Source organism: Diabrotica undecimpunctata, unplaced genomic scaffold (assembly GCF_040954645.1).
Source record: "Diabrotica undecimpunctata isolate CICGRU unplaced genomic scaffold, icDiaUnde3 ctg00000572.1, whole genome shotgun sequence".
In the NCBI taxonomy this organism is placed as follows: domain Eukaryota; kingdom Metazoa; phylum Arthropoda; class Insecta; order Coleoptera; family Chrysomelidae; genus Diabrotica; species Diabrotica undecimpunctata.
In genome coordinates this window covers 1123591-1129352 of record NW_027311887.1, presented here as the reverse complement: position 1 = coordinate 1129352, position 5762 = coordinate 1123591, and positions in this window count along the sequence as shown.

Here is a 5762-nt window from a genome sequence, read left to right as displayed (position 1 = left end):
ATCTCTGCAAGCCAAACAGACACAAACATATACACACACACACACGCACACACACGCACACACACGCACACACGCACACACACACATACACTCTTCACCTCTCGACTCCTACCCATTAGTTGCCTCTTAACGACAGGCAGTGCCTTCTTGCCACGGCCGTGTTCTCATCTCTGCGAGCCGACCGGACACACACACACACTGACACACACACATACACACACACACTCACACACGCACGCACACACGCACACACACATACACTCTTCACCTCTCGACTCCTACCCATTATTCTCCTCTTACGACAGGCAGAGACTTCTTGCCACGGCCGTGTTTTTATCTCTGCAAGCCAAACGGACACACACACACACGCACACACACACACACACGCACACGCACACGCACACGCACACACTCTCCACCTCTCGACTCCTATCCATAAGTCGCCTCTTACGACAGGCATGGCCTTCTTGCCACCGCTTTTTTCTTATCTCTGCGAGCGAAGGGACACACACACACACATACACACACACACTCACACACACACACGCACATACGCACGCACACACGCACACACATATACATTCTTCACCTCTCTAATCCTACCTATTAGTCGCCTCTCACGACAGGCAGGGCCTTCTTGCCTCGGCCGTGTTCTTATTTCTGCAAGACGAACGGACACGGACACACATACTTACACACGGACACACGCACGCACACACGCACACACACATACACTCACACACACACAAACACGTACACACGCACACACACATACATTCTTCACCTCTCGACTCCTACCTATTAGTCGCCTCTTATGATAGGCAGGGCCTTCTTGCCTTGGGGGTGTTCTTATCTCTGCAAGCCGAACGGACACACACACATACTCACACACTCACACACACACGCACACACGCACACACACATACACTCTTCACCTCTCGACTCCTACCTATTAGTCGCCTATTACGATAGGCAGGGCCTGCTTGCCTCGGTCGTGTTCTTATTTCTGCAAGCCGAACTAAAACACACACATACTCACACACGCACACACACACGCACACACGCACACACACACACATACACTCTTCACCTCTCGACTCCTACTTATTAGTCGCCCATTACAAGAGGCAGGGCCTTCTTGCCTCTGCCGTATTTTTATCTCTGCAAGCCAAACAGACACACACACATACACACACACTTACACACGCACCCACACGCACACGCACACGCACACACTCTTCACCTCTCGACTCCTATCCATTAGTCGCCTCTTAAGACAGGCAGGGCCTTCTTGCCAAGGACGTATACCTATCTCTGCGAGCCGAACGGACACACACACACACACTTGCACACATACACACATACACGCTTCACCTCTCGACTCCTACCCATTAGTCGCTCCTTACAGCAAGCATGGCCTTCTTGCCACGGACGTATTCTTATCTCTGCGAGCCGAAGGGATACACACACACATACACGCACACACACACGCACACACGCACACACACATATACACTCTTCACTACTCGACTCCTACCCATTAGTCGCCTCTTACGACAGGCAGGGCCTTCTTGCCACGGCCGTGTTCGTATCTCTGCGAGCCGACTGGACACACACACTCACACACACAAATACACACACACACTCACACATGCACACACACGCACACACGCACACTCACACCCACATACACTCTTCACCTCTCGACTCCTACCCATTACTCGCCTCTTACGACAGGCAGGGCCTTCTTGCCTCGGCCGTATTCTTATCTCTGCAAGCCGAACGGACGCACACACTCACACACACACGCAAGCACACACGCACACACACGCACACACGCACACACACATATACACTCTTCACCTCTCGACTCCTACCAATTAGTCGCCACTTACGACAGGCAGGGCCTTCTTGCCTCGGCCGTATTCTTATCTCTGCAAGCCGAACGGACACACACACATACTCACACACACACGCACGCTCACACGCACACACACGCACACACGCACACACACATACACTCTTCACCTCTCGACTCCTACCTATTAGTCGCCTCTTACGATAGGCAGGGCCTTTTTGCCTCGGTTGTGCTCTTATCTCTGCAAGCCGAACTAACAAACACACATACTCACACACGCACACACACACACACGCATACACACATACACTCTTCACCTCTCGACTCCTACTTATTAGTCGCCCCTTACAAGAGGCAGGGCCTTCTTGCCTCGGCCGTATTCTTATCTCTGCAAGCCAAACAGACACAAACATATACACACACACACACGCACACACACGCACACACGCACACACACACACATACACTCTTCACCTCTCGACTCCTACCCATTAGTTGCCTCTTAACGACAGGCAGTGCCTTCTTGCCACGGCCGTGTTCTCATCTCTGCGAGCCGACCGGACACACACACACACTGACACACACACATACACACACACACTCACACACGCACGCACACACGCACACACACATACACTCTTCACCTCTCGACTCCTACCCATTATTCTCCTCTTACGACAGGCAGGGACTTCTTGCCACGGCCGTGTTTTTATCTCTGCAAGCCAAACGGACACACACACACACGCACACACACACACGCACACGCACACGCACACGCACACGCACACGCACACACTCTCCACCTCTCGACTCCTATCCATTAGTCGCCTCTTACGACAGGCATGGCCTTCTTGCCACCGCTTTTTTCTTATCTCTGCGAGCGAAGGGACACACACACACACATACACACACACTCACACACACACACGCACATACGCACGCACACACGCACACACACACATACATTCTTCACCTCTCTAATCCTACCTATTAGTCGCCTCTCAAGACAGGCAGGGCCTTCTTGCCTCGGCCGTGTTCTTATTTCTGCAAGACGAACGGACACGGACACACATACTTACACACGGACACACGCACGCACACACGCACACACACATACACTCACACACACACAAACACGTACACACGCACACACACATACATTCTTCACCTCTCGACTCCTACCTATTAGTCGCCTCTTACGACAGGCAGGGCCTTCTTGCCTTGGAGGTGTTCTTATCTCTGCCAGCCGAACGGACACACACACATACTCACACACTCACACACACACGCACACACGCACACACACATACACTCTTCACCTCTCGACTCCTACCTATTAGTCGCCTATTACGATAGGCAGGGCCTGCTTGCCTCGGTCGTGTTCTTATTTCTGCAAGCCGAACTAATACACACACATACTCACACACGCACACACACACGCACTCACGCACACACACACACACATACACTCTTCACCTCTCGACTCCTACTTATTAGTCGCCCATTACAAGAGGCAGGGCCTTCTTGCCTCTGCCGTATTTTTATCTCTGCAAGTTTTACAGACACACACACATACACACACACTTACACACGCACCAACACGCACACGCACACGCACACACTCTCCACCTCTCGACTCCTATCCATTAGTCGCCTCTTAAGACAGGCAGGGCCTTCTTGCCACGGACGTATACCTATCTCTGCGAGCCGAACGGACACACACACACACACTTGCACACATACACACATACACGCTTCACCTCTCGACTCCTACCCATTAGTCGCTCCTTACAGCAAGCATGGCCTTCTTGCCACGGACGTATTCTTATCTCTGCGAGCCGAAGGCATACACACCCACATACACACACACGCACACACGCACACACACACATACACTCTTCACCTCTTGACTCCTACCTATTAGTCGCCTCTTACGATAGGCAGGGCCTTCTTGCCTCGGCCGTGTTCGTATCTCTGCGAGCCGACTGGACACACACACTCACACACACAAATACACACACACACTCACACACGCACACACACGCACACTCACACACATATACACTCTTCACTTCTCGACTCCTAATCATTAGTCGCCTCTTACGAAAGGCAGTGCCTTCTTGCCACGGCCGTGTTCGTATCTCTGAGAGCCGACTGGACACACACACACACTCACACACGCACACACACGCACACACGCACGCACACACACATACACTTTTCACCTCTCGACTCCTACCCATTAGTTGCCTCTTACGACAGGCATGGCCTTCTTGCCTCGGCCGTATTCTAATCTCTGCGAGCCGAATGGACACGCATACATACACACACACACACTTACACACGCACAAACACACACACACCCACACACGCACACACACACACACACATACACTCTTCACCTCTCGACTCCTACCAATTAGTCGCCACTTACGACAGTCAGGGCCTTCTTGCCTCGGCCATATTCTTATCTCTGCAAGCCGAACGGACACATACACACTCACACACACAAGCACGCACACACGCACACACACGCACACACACAAAAACACTTTTCACCTCTCGACTCCTACCAATTAGTCGCCACTTACGACAGGCAGGGCATTCTTGCCTCGGCCGTATTCTTATCTCTGCAAGCCGAACGGACATATACACACTCACACACACACGCACGCACACACGCACACACAAGCACACACACACACAAATACATTCTTCACCTCTCGACTCCTACCCATTAGTCGCCTCTTACGACAGGTATTGCCTTGTTGCCTCGGCCGTATTCTGATCTCTGCGAGCCGAATGGACACACACAAACATACACACACACACTTACACACGCACAAACACACACACCCACACACGCACACACTCACGTACTCTCTTCACCTCTCGACTCCTACCCATTAGTCGCCTCTTACGACAGGCAGGGACTTCTTGCCACGGCCGTGTTCTTATCTCTGCAAGCCGAACGGACACACACACACACGCACACACAAACACACGCACACAGGCACACACGCACACAGGCACACACGCACTCACGCACACGCACACATTCTCCACCTCTCGATTCCTATCCATTAGTCGCCTCTTAAGACAGGCAGGGCCTTCTTGCCACAGACGTATTCTTATCTCTGCGAGCCAAAAGGACACACACACACACACGCACACACAAACACACGCATACAGGCACACACGCACACACGCACACGTACACGCACACGCACACACTCTCCACCTCTCGACTAATATCCATTAGTCGCCTCTTAAGACAGGCAGGGCGTTCTTGCCTCGGCCGTATTCTTATCTCTGCAAGCCAAACGGACACACACACACACACACGCACACACAAACACACGCACACAGGCACACACGCACTCACGCACACGCACACATTCTCCACCTCTCGATTCCTATCCATTAGTCGCCTCTTAAGACAGGCAGGGCCTTCTTGCCACGGACGTATTCTTATCTCTGCGAGCCGAAAGGACACACACACACACACGCACACACACAAACACACGCACACAGGCACACACGCACACACGCACACGTACACGCACACGCACACACTCTCCACCTCTCGACTAATATCCATTAGTCGCCTCTTAAGACAGGCAGGGCGTTCTTGCCTCGGCCGTATTCTTATCTCTGCAAGCCAAACGGACACACACACACACATACACACACACATACACACACACGCACACACACACGCACACACGCACCCACACACATACTCTCTTCACCTCTAGACTCCTACTTATTAGTCGCCCACTCTTCACATCTCGACTCCTACCCATTAGTCGCCCCGTACGATTTGCATCGCCTTCTTGCCACGGCTGTTTTCTTATCTCTGCGAGCCGAAGGGACACACACACATACATACACACACACTCAC